General features: G+C 37.4%; 1 pseudogene; it reads left to right on the top strand.

Moving 5' to 3' along the window:
• Nucleotides 1-1,097: 1,097 nt before the first annotated feature.
• Nucleotides 1,098-14,601, top strand: part of LOC118718273 — a 39,438-nt pseudogene continuing 25,934 nt past the window's right edge.

Consider the following 14,601-nt stretch of genomic DNA (forward strand, 5'->3'; position numbering starts at 1 on the left):
CTACTTTCTCTCTCTCTCTCTCTCTCTCTCTCTCTCTCTCTCTCTTCTCTGTCTTTTTTTCTCCTTTTTCTCTCTCTCTCTCTCTCTCTCTCTCTCTCTCTCTCTCTCTCTCTCTCTCTCTCTCTCTCTCTCTCTCTCTCTCTCTCTCTCTCTCTCTCTCTCCATACATAGATGTGTCTATTTTGGATGTTTCATATAAAAGAAATCATATAACATATGGTCTTTTGTGTCTGGTTTCTTTTACTTAGCATAATGTTCTCTAAGTCCGTGGATACTGTAGTATATATTAGGATGTAATTTTTTTTTATTATTGAGTATTATTCTAGGTAAGTATACACCACATTTTGTTTAATCATTTATTAGTTGAACATTTGAGTTGTTTTGATTTATGGCTGTTATGTTTAATAATGCAATGAATTGTTGTGTACAAGTGATTGAGTGAACACACATTTTTATTTCCTTTGGTTATATACCTAAGAGTAAAATAGGTGGATCATACTTAATTCTTTTTTATTTTATTATAAGTTTTTGACATACATAACTAACATATTTGACTTGATGGATTCATAGATAAGTATACACCCATGAAACTACCATCATAATCTATGCCATAAAATATCCATCACTTCCAAAAATTTTCCCCCACTCTTTTATTTATTATTATTTTTATGATAAGAACAATTAACATAAGATCTACCCTCTTAGCAAGTTTTTAAATTTATAGTATAATACATGTTTTTTTGTTAAATGGGAAAAGGATGATAGAATAAGGTTGTAGATAGAATAAGATTACTAATATTTGGATTTAAGACTAGGAGTTTATCCTGGATTATCCAGGATCCTTACATTGTCCATAAATGAGGAAGAGGGATGTAGGACCAGAGAGATGGGTCTTCCATGAGAAAGATTCTACTGGCTGTTGCTGGCTTTGAAGAAATATCGGGGCCTATAGAATCTGAAAGTCAAGAAGATGCATTATTTCCTACAGCTTCCAGAAGGGAACCCAGCTGCCAAAGCTTGATGTTAGCCTGTGAAAGCCAGTTCGGATTGTTGCCCTCAACAATTAGAAGGTAGCTTCTTTTCTGAACAAACATCAAATGGCTCTGACGCAGGTCCTGCTGCGGGGGGGCCCTGGAATTGGAGGCCGCAGTGGTTTCAGTGAAGGATTTGACAGTGGCATCGAGGGCCAAGGTTGCATCCGGAGTGGTGGCAGGAGCTGAGGACAAGGAGTGGATCCTGATCAAGCTGGGCTGCTAGATCAAGGACATGAAGATCGAGTCCCTGGAGGAGATCTCTCTATTCTCCTTGCCCATCAAGAAATCTGAAATCATTGACTTTTTCTTGGGGGCATCCTTCAAGGATGAGGTTTAAGATTGTGCCCATGCAAAAGCAGACACATGCTGGCCAGAAGACCCGGTTCAAGGCATTTGTTGTCACTGGGGACTACAATGGACATGTTGGTCTGGATGTTACCAGGTGTACCGGTTAATAATGCAGATTTTTTCCCCCAATAGATGGAGTTACACATATGCTGTTATATATGCAATTTGATATGTATGCTATTTTGTTGTATTAACAAGCTTCAAAACTTCATGTCAAATTTTCTGAAGGTGTTAACATCATAGATATTTTTACACTTGAAGATGTTGAATTTTGTGCCAAAAAAGGAGCATTTGCAGGAAGTTTTAATTCATTACTTTATTTTGAAGAAAAGTGCTGCTGAATACTTCAGAAAGCTTATGATGAACATGCTCCATCTCAAGATACTTGTGAACGCTGGTTTAAACGCTTTAAAAGTGAAGATTTTAATGTGAAAGACAAAGAACATCCAGATCAATGGAAAAAGTTTGAAGACCAACAATTTCAAGCATTATTAGATGAAGATATATGCCAGACTCAAAAACAACTTGCAGAAAGATTAAACTTTGCTCAGTATACAATTTCTGATCATTTACAAACAATGGGAAATATTTTAAAGGAAGGAAAAGAGTGCCATATAAACTGAACAAAAAACAAATGGAAAACTGTAAAGTCATCAGTAAAATGTTGTTTCAACGGCATGAAAGAAAGTCTTTTTTGGAATCAAATTGTGACTGGCGATGAAAAGTGGATTTATTTAGAGAATCCCAAATGCACAAAATCATGGGTTGATTCAGGTCAATCATCAACATCAACTGCAAGGCCAAATCACTTCAGAAAGAAGACAAAGCTCTGTTTATATGGGATCAGGAAAGTGTAGTGTATTATGAACTCCTAAAACCAAGTAAAACCATTAATACTGATCAATACCGAACAAATAATCAATTTGAACCATGCTTTGATCATGAAATGACCAGAATGTTCCAGAAGACATAGAAAAATAATTTAGCTTCATGATGACACACATCACACACTTCAAAACCAGTTAAAGACACGTTAAAAGATCGTGCCTGAGAAATATTAACCTACCCACCTTGCTCCTTCAGATTACCACTTATTCCAATCAGTGGCACAGACACTTTCTGAGAAGCACTGCAAAACATATGAAGTGGAAAATTGTGTCTCTGAATGGTTTGCCTCAAAACAAGAAAGGTTCTATTGGGATGGTATCCACAAATTACCTGAAAGATGGGGGAAATGTGTAGCTAGCAATGGACATTATGTACTTTGAATAAAGCCCTTTTGATGTTTTTCTTGAAATTATCGTGTTTTCTTTGATTACAAAATCTGCTTTATTAACTGGTACACCTAGTAAGTGCTCAAAGGAAGTAGCCACTGCCATCTGTAGAGCCATTTTTCTGGCCATGCTCTGGGGGAACAAGTTTGGCAAGCTTCACACGTTCCTTGCAAGATGACTGTCACTGTGGCTCTGTACTGATGCACCTCACCCCTGCTCCTGGGGATACTAGCATTGTCTCGACCCCTGTGTCAAAGAAGTCAGCAGAGGTGGGGGCACTTGGCCACCTCCCACAGGATTGCCCCCATCATCACCTGGTGGATCCCACTTTCCGCATATCACCCTCTTGTTCCAACTTTCAGGCCTTCCCATGCACTTCCTCTCCCCCCACCTCCCTTCTCCTCCTGTCATGTCCGGAGCTCAGGTGCTGTCCCTGCGAGGTCTGTGGCACTGTCTGCCAGACCGTTTCATCTCATTCTTCCACTGCGTCCCGTGTTTCTGCTGCCTCATTAACTTGGTTTGAACCTGAGCGAAACGGCTCCATCTTCTATTCCTTTTGTGTCCTTTCCACCCCTAGGTTAATGCCGTGTCTAGTATGTGGCCATGAGATGCCCCTGTGACTGAGCTGGGAAACCTTTCAGCTTCTCTTTCCTTTTCTTTCATCTCAGGATAACTGGGCTCTGCAGTTTGTGTGAGACCAAGGGCCCTGGAATACAATGCTGAGCCCTCTGAACTCATTTTATTCTTTATTGTATTATTTGATTCCTGGGGTTGAATTAAAAACAAAAAAAGAAGAAAATATACCCTTAGATATACAATCTGAGTTATCACCTGGAGATTTCTGTGTGATTTTACACTGAGGCATGAGACACATGTGTTTATTGGCCAGTTTCCTCAATTAGGGAACGAAGGTTGGACCTGCCCCTGGGATCCTTTGGAGGTTGGATATGATGCATCCAGAGCGATTAACTGGTGGCTGGGAAAGTAAGATCAGAAGGCAACAGACACTTGCTGCAACTGCTGGGCACTATTGCTACATTGGGAGAGCGGCCATAGGTAGTGGGGAAAACCATGGTTATAACTGTGTCAGAATAAAAATTGATTTAAAAAAATCAGGCTGCAAACCAGGTTTGGCCTATGGTCTATAGTAGGGGTGTCGAACTCAATCAGAGAAGGGGCCAAAATCTAAAATCCAGCCTAAATCGCGGGCCGAATGGTTTACTGAACAGTCATAAACTGTCATTGTGATGGAAATGCAGCGGAGTGTAGTGATGACAGTGCGGTGCGGGCCACATTGCAAGGCCTGGCAGGACGGATTTGGCCCGCGGGCCGTGTGTTTGACACATGTGGTCTATAGTTTCTGAATCTCTGCTATTGACTATCAGGTCATTTATTTGGAATTTTTCATTTTCTTAAAACCTGTATATTGTTTTAAGAGATGGCACTAACATCACAAAGTGATAAAAAAAATCATTCACTATGAAAGACATTACAAGGTAAAATAAGGAAGTATAGATGTGATTTATCACTGTTGTTAGTAGTATCAGTAGTGTGTTTTTTAAGCACAACTACTGTAGTAAGATTTTTTTCACATATTATTGATAGTTATAATAATATGATTATTATTTAACAGGAAAGGAGTAAAGGGAAGAGTAGACAATACAGTCATGCTATTATACAGCTTTGTCAGAAAGCTGCAGTTAACATTCTGCAAGTCTGTTCCCTGCAGATGGCTGATGGAAGGTGACTGGACAGCAGACACATGCCCTGTGAGCTATGGTGACTCTGGGAGATGCTTACCTGCCATTCACACCTGGGAACAAGCCAGTGGCCAGGATAGGAGTGGCCACTGCAAGCAGGGAAAGATTTGATATTTAAGCTCCTGAACAAAGTAGGCCCCCTCTTTCTCTTGCTGCTTGTGCCTGACTCCCGTTACAGGGAACACATGCCCCTGCCTTCCCCACGTGGTTCACGGCCACGTTAACTTACATGGATTTATTCCATTGTTGGGCTGATGTACTAAATCGGGCTGGATGTCCCATCAGCTGCAGCCCGCCATGGAACAGACACGTTGGGCACTGGCCCTGCTTTTGGCTCTGCTGGACCCCCAGCTGCACCTGTTTCAGGATGGGGTTAAGGTGCAGGGGACTTGGCAACCAGAGGAATATAGTTCCAGGCCAATGAAGTCTAGTTACTCTCTAGTGCAAGTCTTAGAAAATCCATCTTTTAAAGACATTGCAAGAGCCACTCCACCCCCACTAATGTCAGAGAAATTGGGCCCACTGATTTCCCTGGCTACACTGTGTTACTTCTGCTTCTCAAAACCCAATAAGTTACGTATTACTATTTTCCTAATTTTACAAATGAAGTATCTGAGCGTCAAGGGATTAGTGAATATCCAAAGTTTAGAAAGAACACTATTTCTTATTAAATTATCTTTTAACAATTTTTAAGTTACCATCTTTATAGGGAATAATGGCAAAGCTGTGACTTTACTTCTAATCTGCCAAATTTAAGCCCCATCACTTCACAATCACATTATAGGGTATGAAAGTATTAGAAGGTAACTTCGTCAGTTACTTCTACAAATTATATGTGTTTACTAGCGTTTATATGTAAAATATATACATTTTGAAGTGCTCATACAAGATTCTGATTAAAAAATCAATAAGATTAATTATTATTGTTGTTATTATTGTTTTTAAATATATTTATTGATTTTTTACAGAGTGGAAGGGAGAGAGATAGAGAGCTAGAAACATCGAGAAACATCGACCATCTGCCTCCTGCACACCCCCTACTGGGGTGTGCCCGCAACCAAGGTTCATTTCCTTGACTAGAATCGAACCTGGGACCTTTCAGTCCACAGATCGATACTCTATCCACTGAGCCAAACTGGTTTTGGCAATTATTTTTATTTTTTTTTAATATTGTTGAGAGTATTACAGATGTCCTCCTATTTTCCCCCTGTTGCTCCTTTCACCCAATTCCTGCCCTGCTCAGGCCTTCACCAACCAACTGAGCCACACTAGCCAGGGATATACTTTTTTGAAATCACTAGCATATTAGAGGAGAGAGCTTTTGATAGAATAGAATAAAATATTCTATTCTTTTTTCTCTAAAATATTATTTCTCTTTTTAAGAAGACGTTTGCTCACAAGGTCAGTGTGACTTCCTATATATTTTAGCTAAAAACTTTAAATAATGCTTTTTCCTTTATAGTATAAGTTTGGTTATTCAAATATTTTATGAAAACTAGAGGCCCAATGCAGGAAATTCATGCATAGGCAGGGTCCCTAGCAGCTGCTGCCTGCTGGCCAGGGCCTCAGTTCTCCTGGCTGCCTACCACTGCTGCTGGCTTGGGGCGGGGCCGGCTGGAAAGAGGGGCAGGTAAGTGATTGGCCACTGGCCCTGAGCCTGGTCGAACTCCTGGTCAAACTCCAGGTTGAAGGGACAATTGCATACTAAGCTTTTATTATATAGACCAAGGGAATAAAAGCAGAAAAAGTACAAAATGAAGATAGGTAAGAGTCCTTTATTTTGTAGTTAATCTGAAGGTTAGCAGATCTCAGAGGGGAGGAGGGTGGAGAGCACAGGAAGAGATTAACTAAAGAATGTATATGCATGTAGGCATAGCCCAGGGGCAGAGACAATACTGTGGGGAAGGTCTGGGGTGGGGTGGGGCTGGGTGGAAGGGGTACGGCGGGGAGCATCTGTAATACTGTCAACAATAAATACATTTTTAAGCTAACCCCCAAAATACCAAATAGATTTGTTTGTTGTTCATATTCCTTCAACCCTGAAAACTGGAAGGCCTACAAGGACGAAGTATGAAGAAAATGGTATTCAGTGAAAAATGGGTTTGAGGGGTGAGTTAAATTTTAGTTCTAAAAAAATGTATGTCAGGGTTATTGTGAAAGTAACCAAGAGAGAAATATTAATCAGACACAGTATTTGCCTGGAGATAGTTAATATGGAAACAAAGAAACTGCTAAACAAGCAGAGGAGAGCAGAACATTGTTCTTGCTCACAGTAACGGCTCAGCAGCTTTCTAGTACACTAAAACCAGCTGTAATCAGACATTTTTGTCTGCCACTCTCTTTCACCCGGATGGCCAATTTACCCACACTAGCATATTTACAGGCCTGTTTACAGAACTGAAATTCTTCACCGGAGCTGATGCTATACTGCCTTGGAGCACTATAGGATTTAATTGAACCAGCATGAAAGGACTGATGAATGGCTTTGCTTGCAATAAAGAAAGTGGTAAGGGCAGAATTTCAATGGAAGATTTTAGCCATTACTTAGTGGCTAGGATACAAAATTCTCAATTATCTTCTTTCTTGCTTGCTAAGCCTATATGTGCTTAATTATGATTTTCTTTGCTACATCCTCTTGTTTTTCTTTCTGTTATGCTTGCTGTGCCATCCACCCTAAGCTCAAGTCTAAGTGTCTGAGACAAATAAGTTATAATTGCAAACCCCAGTGTTTTTTACACTCCTGTGCCTTATTAAAATATCCCGAAGCAATAGTATTTTCAGATTGCTGCCACTCACGGAGTTATTGAGATGGAACAATGTAAATCAGCTGTTAACAAATAATGCATGCCGTAAACATTCCGAGTCTTTGGGCTGCACAAACAGTACACACTGCGATTGTGTCCTGTCACATTCTTTTCTATCTAATTCTTTCAGCTGTTTGTTTAGTCTTTTATTCTTCTCTTTAGAATACTAAGTCTAATATTCTCCAGGAATTATTGTTTTTGTTTTGCCTCTCTGTGGTACTATTTATTAAAAATCTCATAACAGATATTATCTGTGCAAAACACTTCCAGAAAATAAAAATTTTCCAAACTTTTATTTCTAGTCTTAGTCTTCAGTTTCAAAGTTTGAGCAACTTCGTGTTCTTCCATGATTCTTTTTTCTTCCTCTTACTTAATGGAATTGTTTCATTTTATTGCTCTTGTTAGTATGTATTAAAAGCTACCATAAGTTATACATATTTTCTTTTTATTTTTTCAATGTTCTAAATCTCAACTGTTGCTTTTAACATTGCCTTATCAGATATTATTGAATGTCAAAAAGTGACTAACAGAAATTATATTCCCCACTTAATTTGATGAGCTACACAGCTAATCCATATTTCCCAACATCTTACTAAAAGTGGAAATATTTTGTCATTTATATTTTTTTCATCTTCTAGTGAATATTGTTTTTCCATTCTACCTTTGTTCTTTGATTGTCTTTTCATAGCCTCCACATTTCCTCTATAAAATGAACTTTTGCTTTGATTTAAGGCTTCCTGACTTTGATTTTTCTTTGATTTTTCACTCCATTCTACTTTTCTTACTCTCTGATTTGGACATGGCTTCAAATTATTCTAATTAAGCACTGATCTGTCTTTCTCTCTCCCTCCTAAATTCTCTTATCATCTCTCCCTCTTTCCCTCCTTCCTTCTTCTCCTTCCATTTCATTTCTTATCTGAATGTTTCTTAATTAATTAATATTTGTTTCAAATCCTTGACCTTTTTAGTCATCTTCCACTAGTTATATCTTTTGGTTTCTCTGTCTTCTCTTTTACCTGCCTACTTCAGACTCCACAAATTACTACCCTGAATTAATTTTGCAGTTTTTATGCCTCTTTAGTGCACATTCTAATACTTATATGTAGTACATAAATATTTAATCAAGATATAGTTACTACTAAACATGCCTTTTAGACATTTATATATTTCAGTGGAAATGGCATGGCAATTTCTTCTTCCATGTTTGTAAAAGACATTCATCTAATAATCCGGTCAACTCTAGAAATAGAGGCAAAAATAATGAAAATGTCATGTAATGCAAAATATTATTTCTCTTTGGCTTGGAGATTATCACAATTACTTCAGAAGATTATTTCATCTAATGTTCAGAAATTCACTTTGTACATAATCTTGGGGTTTTTCTCTTAAATTAGCTGATTTCTTTGTTTCACAGTTGATTTATAACTTCCCTACAACTTCCTCTATTTCTTTTTCTTTTTTTCTAGTAATGAGCCAGAATACGAAGAATGCAAGTTATCAGGTTAGGCAGAGTTGACATCCCCTACACCTTTCAAACTACAATAGGTATGCCTTTTGGAAAAAATATTTACATTTGTAAAAAGAAAGAAAGTAAAGTATGTTTTTAATTAAGCAAGGATATTAAAGATTACAGAGGCAAGATATATAAGAATTTGAGCATGGGAAAATTGGAAAAAATGAGTAATGCATGTTGTTAGAAAATGAAACAATGTCCAGCTGGTGTGGCTCAGTGGTTGAGTATCAACCAGTGAACCAAGAGGTCACTGGTTTGGTTCCCAGTCAGGGCACATGCCTGGGTTTGGGGCTCTATACCCAGTAGGGGGCATGCAGGAGGAGGCAGTCAGTCGATGTTTGTACCTCTCTATCCCTCTCACTTCTTCTTTCTTTAAAATTGATAAAAACATTAAAACACACACAAACACACATACACACAGACACACACACACACAACAGTATATATTTTGACTACTACTTTTAAGTATAATTCGAAATCATTACATTTTCCCCCCTAAACCTTATTGCTAGCCATTGAGAAAACTACATTTTGCATCTAAAATACCCAGCCAGGAAAATAGATTAGTCAGTGCCTATGAGATATATTGGTCTCTGCTCCAGTTCCTGGCATAGAATTTCTAGAACTCATCATTCCCTAAGAAATAAGAATACTAGAAGCATCTCTTGTTCTAATATTTGGTCTTTGACCCAGTTCCTTACACATTGCTCCTAAACCTCAAAATTCCTAAATGATAGGAGCACTCAGAAGATCTTTAGTTCTAATTAGGTGACTCCAAATGGTCTCCTGGGTGGCTCCTCGATGGAGACTGGCTCCCAAAAAGACCAATTCATGATTAGAAACTTGGAATTTTCAGCCTTTCCTCACCCATCATTCAGAGAGGGGAGAATGGTTAGAAATGAAGTTAATAATTGATCATGCCTCCATGAGAAGGCCTCCATAAAATACCAACAGTACTGGGTTGCTGGAAGGGTGAAGCACCCTAACTTCATGAGAAAAGAAGGTCCTAAACTCAGAAAAGAAGGTCACTCCCAGACCTTGCCCTATACATTTCTTTATCTGGTTGTTCACCTGTATCCTTATCATATCTATAATAATAAAAGGATAATATACTAATTAGGCTGGGCATCTTCCGGATGTCCTTCCCTACGAAGCTGGGGATGAATGGAAACCAGCCTTGGTTCCCGTGTGCCAGAGAGAAGGAAGGCATTCTCTCTCTCTCTCTCTCCCTCTCTCTCCCTCCCTCTCTCCCTCTCTCTCTCTCTCTCTCTCTCTCTCTCTCTCTCTCTCTCTCTCTCTGTCTCCTTTCTCTCTCTGTTTAAAGTATTACATATAGTAGTACACGGAAGGCCTACTCTTGCATAAATTTTGTGCATCAGGCCTTTAGTCATTTAATAAACTGGTAAATATAAGTAGTTGTTTCCCTTAGACATTGAGTCTTAATAAATTAATCATACCTGAAAAAGGAGCTGTGGGAACCTCTGATTTATAGCCACTTAGTCCAAAGCACAGGTGATAACATGGGCTTGGAACTGGTATCTGAAAGGTGTGTGTGTGTGTGTGTGTGTGTGTGTGTGTGTGTGTGTGTGAATGGGCAGTCAATATTAGTGTATGGGACTGAAGCTTTAACCTGAGGGACCTGACATTATCTCCAGGTAAAATATCAGAATGATATTAAATTGTAGGACACCCAGCTGTTTGAGAATTGCTTATTGATTGCGGTCAGGGGAACACAGTTGGTGACCAGAAGTGTCAGCAGTGAAGTGTTTTAAGGATGATACACAAGATAAAGAAATACATACTAGGAAAGAATTGAGTTTTTCCCTACAAAGGAAGGAAAACCTGAGAGTTTTTGCTTCACAGTATCACAATAACAAAGATAATAAAATGTACTAGCTTTAACTTACAATTCCCTTAGGTCCTATAGCCCTCTCTCTTCTCTCTCTCTCTCTCTCTCTCTCTCTCTCTCTCTCTCTCTCTCTCTCTCTCTCTCTCTCTCTCTCTCTCTCTCTCTCATCTTTGTGTGTGTGTGTGTGTATGTGTGTGTGTGTGTAGAGATGAGAAAGAAAGAACAGCAAAGATAAAAACCACAGAGCTTTTTGAATGAAGAATAAAGCTCTGGCGGCAATTTTGGAAACAAAAGGCAAATATCGATACAAAGAAACAAGTTCAAAGAAATTATGAAGTGGTGGGGCGTAGCTGAAGTAAAAGATGTGAAGCTGATTTCAGTGAGTGAGTTCAGGGGAAAGATAGGATGTAGAACCAAGAAAGATTCCCTAAAGTATGGTGAGAGAGCTAAGTCACCTTTAATTCAGTAGAGTTGACATGGGTGAGAAGAACTATTCTAGGTGCTGTGGTAGTTTGGACTTTCCATGTCATTAAATAATTCAACTCAACAAGCATTCCATGACTACGTAATAAGAATTGTACTGGACAAGGACAGAAAAGATAAATGAAACATGGTTTCTATGCTTGAGTAGTTTATAGCTTACTGTGGGGAGATAAGACATATATGCAGATAGTGAATACATGACATCATTTGACAAATTCTATATTTCTAGTACAGTGTAGAAAACAGCTTTGTTTTTGTTGGAATAGAGGAAAAACTTGAAGCATGAAGTTGAACGTGAGTTGGGTTGTAAAGAATGAGTTGCATTTTGGTGTTGGTGATAAAAGAAAGAGTATTCCAAATTAAAGATAAACAGTCAAGATATCACAGGTCAGAACCTAAGGGATGAAGTCCAGTGTTCATGTAGGCAAATGTTAGTGAAGAGTTTATTGCAGTTATGCAGACATAATAAGAGGAGGTGATTGGGATTAGATTATTATTTGTTACATATTTTATTCTGTTGGCCATAAAAATAATAGAAAAACTTTTTGACTCACAGTTATGCCTTTAGAGGGGTGACAAATTATTTGTGGAAGAAGATTAACAATAAGTTGATATGATGGTTTCAGAAAGAGATAATAAGAACAATAGTACTTAAAAGTGGAAAGAACTAACTTTTATAGAATGCAAAATTGATTGAGAATTGAATATATTATAGGGAGTAAGATAAATAAAAAGTATCCAAGCCTGAATGGCTGAAAGAGGTAGTTCTCACTATTTGACATTGATTGCTTCAGTTAAATATTTTACTTACAGGTATATACATATAGCTGTGTGGTTTCCAATGATAGTGTATTTCCAGTTCTTGGGGGAGAATACCCTGCATAGTATTTTAATATAATTTGTATATATCGATAGTTTACATGGACTTCATGCAAGAAAATAAGTACAAAAATTTCTTTTTTTCTTGAAAGGAGATGGATATATTTTCAACTTTAGAGGACGTTTACTAAGAAAATCACAGATATTTTGGGACTCCCTTCAAATTATGAAATGATATGACAGGTAGTGTGGTCACAGGGTGTGGGGAAGAGATGAAATTCTACCACTCACTTCATCCTTCAATCAAAGAAACTCAAGTTAATGTCTTTTATGTATTGACTTTTCTAAAGATTTTGTTTGAAGAAAGATTTCAGAGGCTAGTTTTGTTTTTTGTTGTGTTATTTTTCTTGAGAGCACTGGTTTATACAGCACAACATTGGAAAACCTAATCAAAATATTAAAATGTAAAGATGTAATATTTTCTAGCCTGTTTACATTTTACATAACTGGGGTTGTGATTTTTTTGAGAAACAAAGAGACTCATGAGAAAAATCATTTCTGATATTCTTGTATTATATTTTACTTTTGAAATGTTTATAGCTTTGTACAGAAGAGGAAAAAAGTTGTTATTCACCTCCAGAGTTTCTTACCTCTGAAAGTAGAAAATGATATTCAGAGTTACAAAAATAAACTTAAGGCACTCAATAATGTTTTCTTGCTCAAAACAAGCAACATAATCTTATCAGTTTCTATTCCATGAACATTTTAGCATCCTGTTCCTCTGTGTCAATTAAAGATGTTAAAGGGAGACAGACAGACACACACATACAGAGGCACAGAAACTTGTGCAAGGGAAGAGGAGAGGGGAGGACAGAAAGACAGAAAGAGGAACTAGGCAGAGTTTAAGATCACAGTCTTTAAAAAAAAAATACAGTTTTTCAGTCGTCTGTTTTGTTTTGTTTTTGAGCACTTCTGCAGATATGTGGCAGGATAATGGGAGAAAGATAAACTCAAAGAAATATTTGGTCCCATGAATGGTGACTAGTAATTTAAGAAATATTTGTAAATATGTGGCATAAAACTTTTAGATAACAAAAAGGTCATCATGTATTTTTTATTTTTCACCTCACTCATTAGGTAGAGCTACTCTTGGAAAGAGTGGCAACCTAGGAGTCATGGAGATGGTGTGTTAAAGAGGGGTTTTAGAAGGAGCATCATACTAACAATCCTAGAGGGAAACGCCAAGTTGATGAGTTCTCTGTTGTAATCGCTCTAATGCCACTGCTCCAGTACCTCAATAGCTGCCCTCCAGACCAAACTTTCTGCAGAATTTAACAGGTTTGAAAAGCAATTACTATTAAGATACAAATAGTGGAAACAATGGAACTTTTATAAAAATAATATTTGTTTAATGCATATTCAAACATCGGTGAGAAAAAGAAGAGAAGAAACATCTACTATGCATCTACTCTCTGCCAGATTCTCCTCAATTCAGCTCCCTTATCTGATCTTCATCTATTAGTAGTTTTGTGAGATCCCTAATATTGTGTCCATCTAACAGATGAAGACATTGAATCTCAGCAGAGTCTCTTGATTGGTTCCACCCAGCTCCTAAGAAGCAGAACCCAGATATGAGCTCAGAATTTGCTGAATAGAAAGTTCATGTTTTACATGGACTTCCAAGGCCACTCAAAAACAAAATCCAATTATAAATGAGACTAACTCTAGTAAAAATGACTAAGTATTGTTGGTGGCTAGTGGTAAGTACATTTGTTCTCCTAATCATGCTACATATTACTCTGAGGGGAGTGGTATGTGTTTCACAGAACTTGAAATGAGTATATTCCCTAGACACCATCCATCAAAACTTCTGTAAAGTTGTAGGACAGAGAAAAATGAGATGAAATATTATCATATTGTTACTTTATTCTTAAGTTTATATATAACTTGTGAGTAAAACAATTTTTAAAAAAAGATTTTAAATTCTTATCAGGACAAAATTGTCTAAAGCTAAAGTAGTTCTCTCTGCAAAACTGGGCTGATATACATTCATTAAATATAATAATTGCCTTAAATAAAAAAAAAAGTCTTATGGAGTTCTGAATTGCTTTCCTGTGTGTTTTCATCTTAAGAACAGCAGGTGAATATGAACAAATTCAAGCCTATTTTTATTTTTCAGTAATCCCAAATGCTTTAGCTTTGCAAGCTAATAGCTTTAAAAAAAAATGCTGATCTTGGCAGGAAGGAGAGCTCTGAGAGAGACTTAGCTGAGTGAAGAAACACAGCTCTGGGTTTTTAATGAGCAATTTTAACAGCAATAAATGTAAATATGAAAACTTTAATCCTAAAATTTGAAAGAATATGTAGACTGGACTAATCTGAAAAAATTTTACCTAAATCAAAATGCATTTCAGTCTAAAGGTGAAGGGATACAATGACAAATACCAGCTACACACAATACCATACACAAATAAACAAAATATGGTTATTCATATCAATAAAAATAGCCACGGCTAACAGTGAAACTGTGGGGAGAATTCAAAGCTATCTCTTACTATAAAGTTGACAGTCTAATTTCCACATTATAGCACTTTGTTGAGAATGTGTTATTGGGGTTTGTGAATGAGAAAACTTACCCTAAATAAAAGGATTTTATTTATTAGATGCTTCTTTGGTTTTATGTTCCTAAAAGTAACTGTTATTGTGATTGAACATTT

This window comes from Pipistrellus kuhlii, unplaced genomic scaffold, assembly GCF_014108245.1.
Source record: "Pipistrellus kuhlii isolate mPipKuh1 unplaced genomic scaffold, mPipKuh1.p scaffold_m20_p_1, whole genome shotgun sequence".
In the NCBI taxonomy this organism is placed as follows: Eukaryota; Metazoa; Chordata; class Mammalia; order Chiroptera; family Vespertilionidae; genus Pipistrellus; species Pipistrellus kuhlii.